The sequence below is a fragment of the Macaca nemestrina genome, chromosome 5 (genome assembly GCF_043159975.1).
Source record: "Macaca nemestrina isolate mMacNem1 chromosome 5, mMacNem.hap1, whole genome shotgun sequence".
In the NCBI taxonomy this organism is placed as follows: Eukaryota; Metazoa; Chordata; class Mammalia; order Primates; family Cercopithecidae; genus Macaca; species Macaca nemestrina.
The window spans coordinates 156,740,978-156,759,497 of NC_092129.1; the positions used below are offsets into that span (position 1 = coordinate 156,740,978).

An 18,520-nucleotide genomic window follows, 5' to 3' on the forward strand; every position below is an offset into this window, starting at 1 on the left:
TGCAGTGCTCCAGGGTCTCACCGGGTTTTCTTTCCTCCAAACCCTGCTCAAAGTAAGCTCTTTCAAGAGCTTGGTGAAAGTGTTTCTCAGAGAAACCATGGAGTGTATATAGTCTATGCCACAAATGGGAGCTATCTGTATTTTAAAAAATTATTAAGTAAAATTGACTTTTAAAAAGCACTTATATGTATATACACATAGTCATTACCATATCAGGATACACATCAGTTCTATCAATCCATAAGCCTCCCTAGCACTGTTCCTTTATAGTCTCATCCAAATCCCAGACATAGCAGCTGACAATCGTAAATACGTTTTCCATTTGTACATTTTGGCCTTTTGGAAAATGTCGTAGAAATGGAATCATACAGTATGCAACTTTTTGAGATTAGCTTCCTTTACTTAGCATAATGCCTTGAGATTTACCCAAGTCGGCCGGAAGCAGTGGCTCACGCCTGTAATCCCAGCCCTTTGGGAGGCCGAGGCGGGCGGATCACGAGGTCAGGAGATCAAGACCATCCTGGCTAACACGGTGAAACCCCGTATCTACTAAAGATACAAAAAATTAGCCGGGCGTGGTGGCTGGCGCCTGTAGTCCCAGCTACTCGGGAGGCTGAGGCAGGAGAATGGCGGGAACCCGGGAGGCGGAGCTTGCAGTGAGCCGAGATCGCGCCACTGCACTCCAGCCTGGGCGACAGAGCGAGACTCCGTCACACACACAAAAAATAATAGTAATAGTAATAATAATAAAAGATTTTTCCTAGTTGTTACAAATATCAAAATTTCATTCCTTTTTCCTCTTGAATAGAATTCCATTGCACGAATGTACCACAGTTTATGCACTCATGGAAGGACATTTGTGTTGTGTGACATTTGTTTCCAGTTTGGGGCAATTGTGAAAAAAAAAACAAGTTGTATTTCATAATGGCTAATGATGTCAAATATCTTTTTGTGTGCTTATTTGCCATCCTTATACTCTCTTTGGTAAAGTATTTATGCCTTTACCCAATTTTTATTGCGTTGTTTTCTTATTGTTGAGTTTTAAGGATTGTTTTTATATTCTATATACAATTCCTCTATCAGATACACGACTTACAAATATTTTCTGCCAGTCTTTATTTTTTTCAGTGTCTTAACGGTTTCTTTTGCAGAGCAAATGTGTTAAAAATTGATTAAGTCCAATGTATTTCTTTTTTCTCTTTTGGAAAGTGCCATATCTAAGAACTCATCACCCAACTCAAGGTCATGTGGATATTGTTATGTTTTCTTTTAACAATTTTATAGTTTTATGTTTACATTTGCATGTATGATCAATTTTTAGTTAATTTTTGTATAAATTGTGAGATTTATGTTAGGATTGCTTTTCTTTCTTCCTTCCACTTTTCCTTCCACTTCTTCCTTCCAGGCCTTCCTTACGTTTTTTTTCCTTCATTTCTTTCTCTCCTTTTCTCAGCTTTCCTTCTTTCCTTTGCATATGGATAGCCTATTGTCCCAATATTATTTGTTGAACAATTTTAATTTCTTCATTTATTTTATTTGCACCTTTGTCAAAAACCAATTAGCCATATTTGTGTAAGTTTATTTCTGGAATCTCTGTCCTGATCAGTAGATATACATGTTTATATTTCTGCCAATACCTTACTATCTTGATTACTGAAGTTTGTATGAAATCTTAAAACCAGGTAATGTGATTTTTCACTGCATTTTTTCAAAATTGATTTAGCTATTCTAATTCTTTTGTCTATCCATAGAAATTTTAGAATCAGCTTTTCTCTGTCTCCAAGAAATTCTACTGGAATTTTGATAGCAATTGCATTACATCTATAATCAATTTGGGGAGAATACACAGGGTAATTCTGGTTATTTTTCCATCCTTACACTCTTTTATTTACTCTTTTATTGTCAGAGTCTTCAAATAGTTATCTCATGCATTCTGCCCATAACTTATAGCATTATTTGATAGGAGAAAAATGGTAAAACACACTTCATCTCACCTGGAAATAGGAACTTGAGATACTTTTTTTATGATAATAAAACAAGATCTCCTAGAAATAAAGTAGCGAGGAAAGGAAAAACATTTAATGAAAAATTTGGAAGTTAGTTTAGAATTACTTCAAAAACAGTAGGAAAACATCAAAGATGGAAAACAGTAGTGGAAAGAAAATTGAACAACCCATTCCAGAGATTCAGTATCATCTGATTACTGGGAGTTCCAGCAAGACAAAGGAAAAATGGAGGATAATTTTATCAAGAAATATAAGAAAAATTCTCAAAACTGAAGGACTTGAAGATCTACATGGGAAGGATTGCCCTTTATGACTAACACTTTTAGCATCAAGTCTAGAAAATATTTCCTTGGGTCAAAGTCTAAAGATGTTTCCCGATGTTGTATTCTACAAGCTTTGTTTGCTTACTTTCATATTCAGATCTACAGTCAATCTGGAATTGGCTTAGTGGATAATGCGAAAAAGGTAAATTTAATTTTTTTGCTTGTAGATAATCGTCTGATCACTTTTTTTTCTTCTACATATTTATCATCTATTCAAAGACTGTATTCTGTGTAGTGATTGTCTATCTTTGGGCAATGTCATGTTTTTAAAAATTACGTTACCTTTCAATCTTTCTGTTTGGTAAAGTAAGTCTTCTGATTTTGCTTTCCTTTTTCAAGATGAGTTAGGCTACTTTGGTCCTTTTCACTTTCATATTATTTTTTACTGAATTTATCAATCTCTTTCCAAAAACCTGATATTATTGTTACTAAAAATGCAGGAGAAATGGGGACTTACTGGTTAACAGGTATAGGGAAGATATAAAAAGTTCTGGAGATAGATGGTGGGGATAGTTGCACAATAATGCAACATACTTAATGCCACTTAACTGTACAAATGGTTGAAGTTGTAACTTTTATGTTTTGTATATTTTATCACAATAAAAATAAAAAAATAAAAAGATGGCCACTTTATTGACTTTGCTGATCATCTCTATTTCGTATTAATGTCTGCTCTTTGCATTAATAATGCATTAATATCTGCTCTTTGCCTCATTATTTCTTTCTCTATAATTCTCTTGGGAGTAAATTACTGATTGGTCACTAATTTCATGTAATACATGCTTAGATCACTAATCTTATTTTATTTATATACTATAGTATTTAAGGATTTCTTAATGCATTTCTAGCTACATACTACGTATTTTGATATGTACTATTTTTATTATCATTTATTTCAAAATAGGTCCTAATTTTGATGGATATTTTTTAAGTCATGAATTATTTAGAAGTGTTTTATCATTTTGCAAATAAATATGATTTTTAATTTTCCTGTTTTGATTTCTGGCACAATTTTATTGCTGTGAAATAATAGCATGTATCTAACCCTGTTATGTTTCTGGAGCATTGCTTCGTGGTCTGGTAAAATGTCAAATTTGAGAAAATTTGATGTGTGTCTGAAAAAAGTTTGAATCCTGAAGTCGATATGTGCACTGTTCTCTATATGGGTATGTTATATGAACTGCATTACTTTTCTTTGCAGTTATTTTTCCATTTACGTTTTTATTAGTTTTTCAGAGAGATATATTACACTGAAGTATTACACTATAATTGTGGTTTTTGTCTGCTCCTTTTACTTCCACGAACTCCGGGATTTTTTTTTTTTTTTCTCCATGTCTTTTTTTTTTTTTTTTTTTTTTGAGGTGGAGTCTCGCTCTGTTGCCCAGGCTGGAGTGCAGTGGCACTATCTCACCCAGGTTGGAGTGCAGTGGAATGATCTCGGCTCACTGCAACCTCCGCCTCCCGGGTCCAAGCAATTCTGCCTCAGCCTCCTGAGTAGCTGGGATTACAGGCGTGCGCCACCACGCCCAGCTAATTTTTGTGTTTTTAGTAGAGACGGGGTTTCATCATGTTGGTCAGGCTGGTCTCGAACTCCTGACCTCTGGAACCGCCTGCCTTGGCCTCCCAAAGTGTTGGGATTACAGGCATGAGCCACCGTGCGTGGCCTCTTTATCTCTTTATGTCCTAGAAGCCAGAAATTCTGGATAGAGCATGACTTATGTAACAGCTATAATTTGGAAATACCAGACACTACCTCTAAGCGAACAACTGCAATAAGAAAAGCCTAGGAGAAAAAAATCTGAGTTCAATTTATACAGGCTTTAGAATATCCATTGGGACTTCAAATAAATACTTTCATTTAGACATACTTTTACATGTTTCCTTCCTCAAAATAAATGATGAAAATATAATTCAAGTACAATTTATCTTATGAGAAACTCCGGATGATGCTGAGTAGAAGCTGCAGTAAAGGTTCCAATCAATCTCTGCTTTAAAATGAGCCTAGTTCCTAACCTAGCTGACTCCACCTGTCCTACAAATGGCTGTGTCTATAGTCTCCCAAAACTGTATCATCATAACCTCTCCGAGACCCGAGAGACACAGGGAACTGGTTTGACTAGAATTATAGCTTCATGCGTAGGTGCAGATTTGCCTCCAATTTACAATATTGAGGTTAGTGAATCACGTAGCCTCAATTTGAAGAGATGTTTGTTTAGCAGCTTTATGCTTAATTTCACTTGAGTAATTTTTTTTTCTTAATTGTTACAACTAGTTTACATGATAGAGAGAAGGCCAAATTTAAATAATTCTCAGTCGATCGCACGGAACCTTCAATAATTTTGTGAATTTCCTGGAATCAAGATATTAAAAGTTGTTTTCCTAGAGGCAGTAAACCTGATAACTCACCTATGTGGAGAAAAATATCCCGTGTCTGAAACTGAGCAGAGTTGCAGACAAGACACGAGTTCTCCAAGACTTAATTTCCCAAGACATGAGTTCTCCAAGACTTAATTTCCCCGTTTTTATGGGGGACTATAAGAGCCCACTTAACCTAGCTTTTAAGCATTAAATTGCAGAAACAATAGAAGAAGTTCAGTCCAGTTCCGATACGTATAAAAGTCGCTCAATTTTTCTTAATGAAGAAAGCAAGGCTCAGGACCACCAAGTTTCTGAGTTAATTGGGGGTTGGGGGAAGGGAGACTTCGTGGATCAATTTAATAGGCAAAAATAAATAAATAGATCCCCCAGGGTTTTCTTTGAAAGGGTGTTGTGAGTGGGCATAAACTAAAGATTTTTGCTTTGATACATTAAATGCGTGCAGTAGAAAGCCTGTAACCCAGCATGAGCAATTGTTGGGTAAACAGTACCAAGAGGGGTTCCATGGTGTAATGGTTAGCACTCTGGACTCTGAATCCAACTATCCGAGATCAAGTCTCGGTGGAACCTACTCAAGGATATATGTATAAATTTTCTCTACCTTTCGTTTCCCCAGGGAAAACGTTCTCTATGTAAATTACCAAAATCAATTTTCGGCCTGATATATTCCATGAATTCCTGCAACTCCCGATATTACACTCGATCTTGGTCAAAAGGCCAAGAAGCCAGGCAAGTCCCAATATACCTGCCTCTGGGTGAGGAGGTGGAATAGAATCCACTTTCCGGGATCACAGCTCACTACAGCCTCGACCTCCCCAGGCTCAGGTGATCCCAGGTAGCTGGGACTTCAGGTGCGCACCACCACAGCCGGCTAAATTTTTGTTTGTTTGTTTTTGTTTGTTTTTTGGAGGGAGACAGAGTTTTCGCTATTTTGCCCAGGGTGGTCTCGAAGACCTCCTGGGCTCAGGCTATCCTTCCGCCTCCATCTCCCAAAGTACTGGGATTACAGGCGTGAGCCATCGCACCTGTCCTGAACGGATTGTTTCTTTCAATAATTTGTGAAGTCCACGGAAACATTTTTGTCCTCTGAAGTGGGAAGTGCTGATAAAAATAATCTGCTCTTGGGTCTTTATGCAGGAGAGCTGAGATTTTAATTACTACGAATGCAAAATTTGGGCAACTTTGTATTTCTTTGCTTTGTAGTGTTGCTTTTCTTTTCTTTCTTTTTTTTTTTTTTTGTCGTTGTTTTTACCTCACTTACTTCTAATATATGTAGCATAACTACAATTTCTTTCCATCTCTCCGGCCAAGATAGTCTTTAACTTTCTCTCAAACCAGCCTTGTACTGTGCATTCAAATCCTGTTGGTTGAAAAAGTATTCTTTGCTATCAAGCTCCAGTGTTCAGTAGCTTAAATGGTCTAATGTGTTGGCAAGCTCTTTATAAACTGTTAAGAAACACCCTGCTCAAAAACAGACAAACTCCCGTGGACTGATGAGCGGTATGCCCTACATCAAAGATAACTCAAGCGTCAAACACCCCATGGGCAGCAATATCCCACCCCAGGCTAAACCCAACGGCTAAAATCATACCACTTTGTGGCCTCATTACCAACAGAAATAGAATGATGTCAGAACAGTGAACTAACTCTGAATGTTAGAGATAGGTGGTGGTGGTGGTGGTGGTGGTGGTGGTGGTGGTGGTAATTGCTGGTACAGGTAGAAGACTGAGACCCCTGTTGGGTGCCGTGGTCTTGGAGTCAAAATCAAGCGATACTCAAGTTCTAACTTACCGCCGTCTCACTGTGAGACCTTGGCCACATATATATGCCTGTGGACCTTCCAGTCTGTATAATGACTATGTTGTGAGGGTTTACAAATTACAAACCATGTAAAGACCTTGATGGTGATGTGTAGTAAGTACTTGAAAAATAGGACTTACTATTTATCCCTTTTGGGTACTAATAAATCTAACTTTGAATCTGCTAACAACCTGATAATTTGGGGGATGCCCCCAGTGGAATTTATAGAACTTGAATTCACAACCCCATCTGGAAGTCCTCAGTTAAAATACCATTTCATTGTGTAACTTTGGGTGGTTTCTTCATCTGTAAAATGCAGATGAAAATATGCTGTTGGTGCTTAACTCATGTCTTGGAACGTACTAAGTATTTAATGAAAATTACCTGTTAGTGGTAAAGCTTTTTGTGAATCCTGACTTCTTTTGAGTTGACAGTAGTTATAAGGATACAAAGATGCTATTTAGTACAGGACAAGCTGAAGTCTTGCTGGCTGTGATCAGAGGGATTTATACCAGTTTTGAAGTAACTGCAACATAAGGTAGTCTCCATTCACTGAGTAAAGAGGATATCATTTGAATATGCAGTGGGAGGATTGCCTAGGAGAGCAGCAAATGGAGCACAGGAATTTGGATAAGTTTTGATTAATTTAGCTGAGGAAACCTAAGGAAAGGTGGTAACTGTACCTGGTAAAACCGTAGTCGGCAGGATTCGAACCTGCGCGGGGAAACCCCAATGGATTTCAAGTCCATCGCCTTAACCACTCGGCCACGACTACCAGCCTATGTCTTAGTTGACGGCTATGATGAACTTATAATGGATGCGTGGAGCGCTCGGAAGCAGTTGGTCTTCAGTCTCGTCAAGGCCTCTGCTCACGAATGAAAGGGCTCATTTAGAGCACATCAATAACCAGAACTTAGTGCCTAGGATTGCAATTCAATACAGGACTCCTAGACAAAAGACTCAAAGTGCCTGGGCGCTGGAACTTGCCCACTAGCCGCTGAAATCCGCGGACACCACGTTCACACCTAATTCTCACGAACCAGCAAAAAGGAGTATTGAATTGAGAGTCCAAGCAACCTCAAGCCTCTCAATGTCAATGGGAGAAGCAACGAGAAATGAGGGAAGGCACGAGAGTGGGGGGTCATCTGCGTTTATGTACAGTTAAAATCGAAATCAGGAGCCTCTTCGATAACATTCAACTGACTTACTCTTCCGAAAGAACGGCTAAAACCGGACTGGCGCGGGCGTGCGAGCTGAGGAGGGGGCTCGTTTCTGTCCTAACTGGAAAAGATGACTCTAGAGAGGTCTCTGACTCTTCAGGTAAATGTAATTCCCGTCAGTCTGGTGAAGGATGCGAGACCATTCCCAAGAGCCAAAGCCTTCAGCCACCCGAGCCCAGGGAAAAGGAAGAACTCAGAACACAGGTTTCCAAAAATCTTAAGGAGAGTCCAGCACAGAAAAACGCAAAAAGATGAAAACACGTAAATGTCAGGATAAATCTAGCTAAATTAATAAGGTTGATTCTTGCTTCAGATACTACAGTATTGTCAGAGTGGGATAATAAGGGTAAACTTAAATCAGATTTCTTTTTAGACAAAAGTCAGGGGGAAAGTCTACGAATTCCAGGGAAAGTGATCTCTATGACCGAGGCCGACAATGTCTCTGACAGTGAAAGCGCGCCCACATTTGTTTTTCCCTCTAAAATAGTAAGAAATGTGTTCCCTTCGTTGTAGTCTTGCAAATATTATTTGGTCTTATTTCTGCGGCACTTGCTAAAAACGGTTTGTAACCTTTGACACAGCAAATTTATTTTCAAATTCTTTGTCCCTGTGCAGTCTTCGCAAAGTGTTGTCCTCGCCCAGCAGCCTGTGCACCACCTGGGAACTTAGGAGAAATGCATATTCTTGGGCTTGAACTCAGATCTCAGAATCAGAAACTAGAGTGGTGTGGTGCGTGTGTGTGTGGGCGGGGGGGAGGTTGGGGGGGTGAGGGGGGCGGGGCGCAGGGGAGGAGGAGGGTGTCTAGCAATCTGTTTTAACAAGCCATCCTGCCGGGCGCGGAGGCTCATGCCTGTAATCCCAGCACTTTGGGAGGCTGAGGCAGGTGGATCATGAGGTCAGCAGATTGAGACCACCCTGGCTAACACGATGAAACCCTGTCTCTACCAAAAATACAAAAAATTAGCCGGGCTTGATGGCACGCTCCTGTAGTCCCAGCTACGAGGGAGGCTGAGGTAGGAGAATCTCTTGAACCTAGAAGGCGGAGGTTGCAGTGAGCCAAGATCGCACCACTGCACTCTAGCTTGGGAGACAGAGCAAGACTGTCTCAAAAATAAAAATAAAAAAATAAAAATAAAAAAACCCCAAGCCATCCTGGTGGTTCTGATGCCCACTGAAGTTTTCAGAAGCACTCTCCTAGAGAAATAACCTTTTTATTTGTTTGTTTGTTTGTTTTATATTTTATAAATAGAAATGGGGCGCCTCGCTATGTTGATCAGCCTGGTCTTAAACTCCTGGTTCAAACCCCTGGTCTCAAGCCATACTTCCATCTCCGCCTCCCAAAGTTCTGGAATTACAGGCGTGAACCACTGTACCCAGCTAGGAAATAAGCTTAACCAAAGGAAAACATATACTACACAGGAACCTTTATTTTTATTTCTAATTGTGATAGTGAAAAATAGATATTAAAATGGGAGTTCTTTATTATTATTGTTGCTCCATCTGCGTAATAGATCATTACCAAGCCACTAGAAACGACATGCTGGAAGACTGTAATAGTTCTGGGAAAATGTTTGTGACGTAATGTTCACTGACAAAAGTAAGAGGCAGTAAGCATGACTTAATCTAGGCAAAATTTTTGCAGGTAAAATCCTGCGGTGAACTCATAATGGATGCGTGGAGCGCTGGGAAGCAGTTAGTCTTCACAGTCTTGTCCAGGTCTCTCCTCACGAGTGAAAGAGCTCGTTCAGAGCACATCAAGAACCAGAATATTGTACTTAGTGTTTCAATTTAATACAGGACTCCTAGACAAGCAACTCAAAGTTCCTGGGCGCTGGAGCTTGCCCACTGTCGCTGATATCCGCGGACACCACGTTCACATCTAATTCTCACGAACCCGCAGAAAGGGAGTATTGAATTGAGAGTCCGAGCAACCTCAAGCCTGTTAATGCCAGTGGGAGAAGCAACGGGAAATAAGGGAAGGCATGAGAGTGGGGAGTCATCTGCGTTTACGTACAGTTAAAATCTAAATCAGGAGTCTCTTCGATGTCGTTCAACTGACTTGCTCTTCCAAAGGAACGGCTAAAATCAGACTGGCGCGGGCTTGCGAGGTGAGGAGGGGCTTCGTTTCTATCCTAACTGGAAAAGATGACTCTGGAGAGGTCTCCTACTCTTCAGCCAAATATGATTCCCGTAAGTTCTGGTGAAGGACGCGAGACCATTTCTAAGAGCCAAAGCCTCCAGCCACTCGAGCCCAGGGAAAGGGAAGAATTCAGAACCCAGGTTTCCAAAAATCTTAGGGAGAGTCCAGCATGGAAAAACGCAAAAAGACGGAAACACATAAATGTCAGGATAAATCTAGCTAAATTAATAAGGTTGATTCTTGCTTCAGATAGTACAAAATGGTTAACACCAGGATCAGCTAATTTTTCCCCCGTTGCATATTTCATATTTGTGGAGTACTCTTCCTTAAAAGGTAACATCCTGGTACATAGAGAAATTACAGTTTGGCTTACTGACAAATATTGGATGATGGCAATTGCCTCGCCCTTTTAAGGCTTACTGTTGGCATACACTGCTTACCGGTTTAGTTTCACAAATGGATACCTGAGAAACATGTTTAAAATCTTGTTGATATTGCTTCTGTAGAGCACTTAGAAATAATGCTGAAGGCACAAATAGAGTCCATGAGCAAAGAGCAGTGAACATCATCTAAGATGCCTAGGTTACTGATCTAAATCTAATTCTCAGGTGCTGTGTAGGTTTGCATACTTACTTTAGCCCCTCATTTCCTTATTTGTGATGTAAAGACTAAATGAGGCCAGATATAAAATGAGAGTATTTTGCAAAATGTGAGGTCTTATATACATGTTAGTGACTAACGTGATTTTGCTAAAAGAATATCCTGGGGTACATATCATATCAGCATTATAGAAGCGCATCTCATTCCTTTTATCACTTGCAGAAGCTTCCATTCTATGGATTTTCCAAAATTTATTTTAAACATCAAACATCGATGGCCATTTGAGGTTGTTCAAATCGTCACTATAAGTCAAAGATTTGCAGCGAATGTTAGAGTGTGTCCCTGTTGTTGCGGGTGTCTCCTGCATCCCCATCTCCTGAAGGAGCAGGAAGCTTGATCTCTGGAAATGCATCCTGCTTCGTCTCCTTCCATCAGAACGTCAGAAGAAGGGGTCCTCCCAGGTCCAAGGATAAAGTGTTACTTGTCAGTTTGAAACAACAGCATGATAATCATCTAACTAATGCCAAAGAATAAGAAACATTGACAGCAAATACAATTTCTGGCAGAGAATTTGACCTTTCCAAGAGAGCTATAGTTCAGTACAGTGATTTATGCTAATGAGCAAAGGGTTCTTTATGTAGTCGTGGCCGAGTGGTTAAGGCGATGGACTAGAAATCCATTGGGGTTTCCCCGCGCAGGTTCGAATCCTGCCGACTACGATAACGTTTCCCTTTGCAAAGGGGATGTAACACCTTATCAGATGGGATATCCTGACTTTATCTTCCAGGAAGAAGCCTGATCAGACTTTTTCTCTTTATATGCCCACTAAAAATATTCTGCCACCTTCCTGAAACAATGAGGAAAATGTGTACTTATTTGAAAAAAAAAAAAAAGTTAATTCGACCAGAGTCTTACTGGTGTTTTACCCCCAAGAAGAGCCAAGGTGATGCTATCGTGTTTCCTGCAATCGATGCCCTGTTTTGAAGGCAGCTTTCCTTTAAAAATGTTGCTAGGAGTGTTTGTGTCTCACAGAATTGTTCCCTTGTTAGGGATCTACTTCAGTCAAGTAAATATTCTCATTCATACCGAAAAGGAAATTCCAGGAAATCCAGGATCAAATACAAGTGAAAGCAAAGACTCAGATATGGTCGCCAAGATGGGAATAACTTGGGCATTATTAAGCAAACAACTAAACAATTAAATATATTAAGTAAAGCAATTTTCCTTGAAATCATGTAAAAACGAATTGACGACTTCAAGCCAGACTGGCTTGTCCAGGTGTCCAGGACGATAATGAGGCAAGTGGAACTGAAAAGAAAGTGATGTGTGACTATATTTAGAGCACGGAAGGATAATCACCTCAGGTGCAGAATCACATTGTGTGATTAACAACTATGGGTTAAATAATGCATTGGTCAAAGGAATGCTAGCCACAGTTGAGTAATTTTTAAGGAATTCCTAGGGGAATTCTATCACTCCCTTGGAAGCTTGGTGGAGCTCATCCTCACTTCTTGCCTTGCTGCATCTTCTTTTTTATTTGTTAGACCTGCCATTCTCCTTTTTCTATATCTGAGATCAGTTATTTGTGCCTTATTGGATAAACTCAATCAGTTTATCCAAGGATCTTGCAATTTTATTAGTTTTTTTTTTTAAACAAAATTTTGACTTTTTTTTTTTTTTTGCTTATTTCCATCTTATGTTTCTATTTCGTTGCATTAAATCAGCTATTTTCTTCTTCATTTCCTTCCCTAAGATTTCTTTGGGTAAAATTTGCTAATTTCTAATTTCTTCCAATGGATCTCAGATTATTGATGTTCAGCTTTTATTTTATTCTTAATTATGTATTTAAGAGTTTAAGCATCCAAGTGCATTTTGGACTGCATGAAACATATTTCATAAGTATTATTTTCAATGTCATTCTTCTGAATATGTTTTAATTACCATTTACATATCTTCTTGGAACCATATGCACATTTTTTTTTCTTTCTCTTCTTTTCTTTTTCTTTTTCTTTTTTCTTTTTCTTTTTTTTTTTTTTTTTTTGAGACGGAGTTTCGCTCTTCTTGCCCAGACTGGAGCGCAATGGTGCGATCTCGGCTCCCCGCAACCTTTGCCCCCGAGTTCAAGCGATTCTCCTGCCTCAGCCTACGAAGTAGCTGGGATTACAGGCTTGCGCCAACACATCCTGCGAATTTTGTATTTTTAGTAGAAACGGGGTTTCTCCATGTTGGTCAGGCTGGTCTTGAACTCCCAACCTCAGGTGATCCTCCTGCCTCGGCCTCCCAAAGAGCTGGAATTACAGGCGTGGGCCACCGCACCCGGCCATACGCACACTTTTTAACTTCTAAACATAACACAATTTTCGATTTCTAATTAATGTCTAGCAAACTGTACTGTGGCTAGACCCTAGTTTTATCTCTTAGACTGTTCGAATTTTGGAAACTTACTTTAAAACCGGCAAGGCAAAAGGGTTTTTTTTGTTGTTGTTTTTGTTTTTGTTTGTTTGTTTGTTTGTTTAGTTCCATGTATACTTCAAAAAGAAATTTGTCTTCAGAAGTTGAGATGCCACTAAGAGCGGTGGCTCATCCCTATAATTCCAACACTTTGGGAGGCTGGGGCGGGCGGGTGACTTGAGCCCAGGAGTTCCAGAGCAGCCTGGGCAACGTAGTGAAAACCAGTCTTTACAAAAAATTTAGCCGGGTATGGTGGCAGGCGCCTGTGTTCCCAGCTACTCCGGAGGCTGAGGTGGGAGGATCACTGAGCCCGGGGAGGTCGAGGCTGCAGTGAGCAATGATCCCACCACTACACTCCAGCCTGGGCAACAGAGTTAAAAAAAAGAAAAAAGTTGAAGTGTGTAGTGTTCTTCATATGTAAGTTAGGTAAAATTCAGGAATAGTTGTGTTTAAATTTTTTACGTCTTTACTGTTTTCCTTCCCTCTTCTGCTTTTTAATTAGTTTCTGAGGGATATATATTGTGTTAAAATTTCTAAGTATGATTGCGACTTTTCTTTCTTTCGACAGAGTCTGGCTCTGTCGCCCAGGCTGGAGGGCAGTGGAGCGATCTCCGCTGGCTGCAAGCTCCACCTCCCGGGTTCTGGCCATTCTCCTGCCTCAACCTCCCGAGTAGCTGGGACTACAGGCGCCTGCCAGCACGCCTGGCTAATATTTTGTGTTTTTAGTAGAGACGGGGTGTCACCGTCTTAGCCCACCTTGTTAGGATGGTCTCGATCTCCTGACCTTGTGATCCACCCGCCTCGGACTCCCGAAGTGCTGAGATTACAGGTGTGAGCCACCGCGCCTGGCTTTTTTTTTTTGTTTTGTTTTTAATTTTTACCTTATATATTTTAGGAGTTCCTAAATTTTACCTCGTACAGTTTAGAAGCTTATTTTTTCCCTGTATCTTTTTGTTTTCCAAAGCAACAAGAAATTCTAAATAAAATGCTGCTTATGAAATATTTATAAATTGGCAATGGCAAGTATCACCTTCCAGTGGCACAATAAACAAGATAACATTCAGTGAAAAAATCTGGGCTTAAATTTACACAGAATTCAGAATACTCATAAAGTGTTAAGAAAAAGAGCATTACTTTGCTTCTGTCTCCCTTTTGCTTCTTTTCTCAACAAGAAAGGAAAAATATCCTAAATTGAGGGCTTCTTCTGAGTGGAGGTCTCACAGTAAGGGTTGAAAAGGAATTTAAGTAGAGGTTTTAATCATCCCTTAACCAGCCAGGTTTTATTCCCTTCTGCTGGACCTATATATGTGTCATTCTAATGTCCCAAAGGGTAATGTGAGGAACCAACATCCATAAGCTCTCTCAGAAAAGAGAGAGAAACTCAAAGAACTGGTTTGACTAGGATCTCAGCTTTGGGTGTGTGTGTACTTTTGGCCTCCTAATTTAAAAGGCCGAGATTAATGAATCATATGGCCACAATTCAAAGGTGATTTTTTTTAATCCAATTTTTTTTTTTTTTTTTTTTGAGATGATGTCTTGCTCTTTTGCCCAGGCTGGAGTGTAGTAGCACCATCTCTGCTCACTGCAACCTCTAGCCTCCAGCCTCCTGGGTTCAAGTGATTCTCCTGCCTCAGCCTCCCAAGTAGCTGGGATTACAGATGCTCCATGCCACCATGCCTGGCTAATTTTTGTAGTTTTAGTAGAGACGGACTTTCACCATGTTGGCCAGGCTGGTCTTGAACTCCTGACCTCATGTGATCCACCTGCCTCGGCCTAACCAAAGTGCTGGGATTACAAGCATGAGCCACTGCACCCAGCCTCAAAGGTAATATTTTTAAAGCAGCTTCATGCTTAAGATCATGTTTGGTGATTTTGAACCTTTTAGTTAAATTCGATTGCTTGACATGGAAGGAAATTCAAAAGGCAGGTGACTCCCTGCTCAGCATCCATGGTCATCCACAGTTTCTGTGAACTTCTTGATAACGATTTCTCCAATTGTTTTGTATTGGGGGCATGTAAAGTGAGAGAGTTCACACCTTTTTTTCTATTTGGCTTGGACTTTTTATTTTTCTTTTTAAAAAGACAGGAGTCTCTCTATTTTGCCCAGGCTGGCCTCCAACTCCTGAGCTCAAGTGATCTTCTTGCCTCAGCCTCCCAAGAAGCTGGAACTATAGAGAAATATAGTACCTTATCTGGCTGTGCCTTGGAATTTTTAAGAATTTAAAAATCTCTTTCCTAATAACTTCATGACCATGAAGTGGAAAAGAGAATTGCCAACTGCTTGCTGTTGTTTTGGGAAATGCCTAAAATACATATATGAGAGACAGGTGTCTCTAATTGTTACAGAATTCTCTGAGACAGTCCAAACATCTGTTTCCCCAGTGAAAAAGTTATATCCACTACTCTACCAAGGTGAAAAGCATTATTGGAAATTGCTGTGCTCAGTGCCATGGTCCAAGTATATTTTTGATATTCACAGACCAATGCAGGCACATGCATACCTAAAGCACGTGACTTTCCATCCTTTATCTGAGCCATGCTGCTAATCTCATTGCCAAACTTAATCTTTCCCTTTTCTTTCATGTTGTTGCCCTCCAGAATTAATCATTCTCCTTTAATGATCAAGGCCCACAAGCATAAATCTTGTACCCGAGAAATGGTAGACTCACACTTTTCCCCAATCAAACTTTCCAGTGCTCATCCACCTGGAAATTGTAGTATTCATTTTTATTTGAGTATTCCACCCTCTTTGTGCCATTATGCTGCTGGCCACAAGTAGTTTTCTTAAACTCTCCCTGTATGGGCTTGTTTATATTTGTAGAATATTCCTCCTAATAGACATCAATCACCATGAGGTCAGCAACTGTGCTTGTGTTTTGTTTACCTTTGTGTCTATAGCACTGAGCACAACACCTGGCCCACCATAAAAATTTAATATTTTCTACTTTTTTTTTTTTTTTTTTTTGATACAGAGTTTCGCCTTGTCACCAGACTGGAGTGCAACGGCACGATCTGGGCTCACTGCAACCTCCATCTCCTGGGTTCAAGCGATTCTTCTGCCTCAGCTTCCCGAGTAGCTGGGATTACAGGTGCCCACCACCACGTCTGGCTAATGTTTTGTATTTTTAGTAGAGATGGAGTTTCACCATGTAGGCCAGGCTGCTCTCGAACTCCTGACCTCAGGTCATCCACCCACCTCAGCCTCCCAAACTACTGGGATTATATGCATGAGCCACGGAGTTCAGCCTATTTTCTACTATTTATAGAAAGAATGACCTTCTCAGAGCTCCTAACTGAATGTTTAGCTCACAGTAAGAACCTAGTTTAGTATATTGCCTTACTTCAATCTGCTGATTGTTTCAGTTCAAATTCTTACTCATCTCATTCTCCATCCTCCTTCTAAGTTATATTCTCTGTTAGAACAGCTCTAAGCCAGTCAAGTGGCTGCCCACAGGGCCACTGGCTATTACTGGGTGTGAGAAGGCAGTTCAATTACTGAAGGAGATAAAATTGTACTCCTCATGCTGCAAGCTCTGGTTTTTAAATTTCTATTGGAGAAATTCTTTTCCTTCTCTACATTCTTGGTCCGTATTTATGTAGAATAATGTTTTCTTGATTTGCTAGATCAAACCTATTTATATATCGATTGCAGACAGTCCAGAGCCTATCCTGTATAGAAGGTGATCATTGTAAGTACGTCAGATAGAATTAAATTTAAAATTCACTGTAACCTAAAACTAATGTTAAAATTGATCTTTATATGTTTTTATCTTTCAGACTGTGGGTAAGAATGATTAAACTCCTTTCTTTAATATCAGCTTAAAAAAAAATCCCACTTACCAGAACATCCTCTTTCTACTGTCTGCCTCCAAGTAGGCAAGTGGGCCAAGGTGCTCTGAAGGAATGTATGGGCTTTCCCTGGGGTGTGAGGGTGAAGGTCAAGAAGTGGGGTAGGGGAGGGAAGACAGTGACATTTTCTTCTGTTAAACCAGTGACCACTATCCATCGAATCACATAGTATGAAGTTCTTTATGCAGCATAGGTTTTTTCCAAGCAGTCACAGACAGTTGAACACTTGGAAATGCCTTCTTTAACAGTTGAAAATTTACAATGCAATAAAACCGTCTTTGCATCATGGCTATGGCATGCACTGGAGTCCAGCTGGGTAGGGTCAAATTCTGAGACCTGTGATTCTTTACTCTAGTAAAGGTCATTTGCTTCTCCCCACAGCCCTTTAGGCTAATAATCTGGGATTGCTACTCTCTCCTGCCTTTTCTTTGCCATTGATGGTACAATAATGATCAGTTCTTGGTGTATCTCCTATTCTTCTTGGTAGCAAGGAAAGCATTTTTTGCAGCAGAGCTTGGAAGGACCCTGTAGGAGCTGCCCAGCAGTTCAGATCACAGAACAGTATTCCCAAGTAAGTTTCAAACTCTTTTAGAAAAAAACTCTCCATAAAGCCTGAAATATGAGAATAGTATTTTAAACTCTTGTGTTTTCCATGACTCTTTCTCTAATGCTTTCCCTTTAAGGGTGATGTCCTTCTATCTTGACATCATCACACTCAAAAGCAGGAACACGGTAATCCCAGCACTTTGAGAGGCCGAGGCGGGAGGATCACAAGGTCAAGAAATCAAGACCATCCTGGCCAACATGGTGAATCCCCGTCTCTACTAAAAATACAAAAATTAGATGGGTGTGGTGGTGCGCACCTGTAGTCCCAGGTACTCAGGAGGCTGAGACAAGGAGAATCACTTGAACCTGGGAGGCAGAGGTTGCAGTGAGCCGAGATTGCACCACTGCACTCCAGCCTGGCAACAGAGCAACACTCTGTCTCAAAAAATAAAAAATAAAAAAAAGAAAAAGAAAAGAAAAGAAAAGGCAGGAACAACCTGACAGTTGAGGAAATGACATGTGAAGCCATGATCTGATTCATGAGCCCCTCTAGTGAAAATTAAGCAAGCAGTGAGGGAGTCCACAGTTGAGGTGGAAGACAAATAAAACCGCAGAGTGTCTTCCATTATTCTGTGAGCTCTGAAGATGGAGCAGTGAAAAGGCAGCTTAAAGAACTAGATCCCTAAAGTGGTACTGTTTGTTCTCAAAATATAGTAAAATAGGAAAGAAAAAAATAAAAATCAGTTTGACAATACCCTTAGCAGCATGGGTCAGGCAAGGACTTGAACGTTATTTACTTTAGGTAGACATGTACCTGTTTCATTTATTTACGTATTAATTTTACATGTTCATGATTTATTGACAATTTTTTAGTAGCCAAGTATTCACAGAAGGGAACAGTTGTTTCATTGTATTTTTTATTTTTTAATCTTGTTTTTAATTGACACATAATAATTATACATATCTACAGAGTACAGCATGATGATTTGTTACATTTATACATTGTATAATGATCAAATCGTGGTATTTAGCATATCCATCTTCTCAAACATTTATCATTTCTTTGTGGTGAGAACATTCTCTTCTGTTTATTTTGTAATATACACTATGTGGCTGGACAAGGTGCCTCATGCCCGTAATCACAGCACTTGGGGAGGCCAAGGTGAAAGGATCCCTTGAGGCCAGAAGTTTGAGACCAGCCTGGGCAAC

General features: G+C 40.0%; 3 non-coding genes across 3 annotated transcripts; 2 read left to right on the plus strand and 1 right to left on the minus strand.

The window, feature by feature from the left end:
- Positions 1-5,203: 5,203 nt before the first annotated feature.
- Positions 5,204-5,275, plus strand: TRNAQ-CUG (transfer RNA glutamine (anticodon CUG)). The gene has a single exon. It is a non-coding gene; the product is annotated as a tRNA-Gln (tRNA).
- Positions 5,276-7,198: 1,923 nt separating this feature from the next.
- On the minus strand, positions 7,199-7,280 carry TRNAS-UGA (transfer RNA serine (anticodon UGA)). The gene has a single exon. It is a non-coding gene; the product is annotated as a tRNA-Ser (tRNA).
- A 3,822-nt stretch (positions 7,281-11,102) lies between these two features.
- On the plus strand, positions 11,103-11,184 carry TRNAS-AGA (transfer RNA serine (anticodon AGA)). Its single transcript has one exon. It is a non-coding gene; the product is annotated as a tRNA-Ser (tRNA).
- The last annotated feature ends 7,336 nt before the right edge of the window (positions 11,185-18,520 follow it).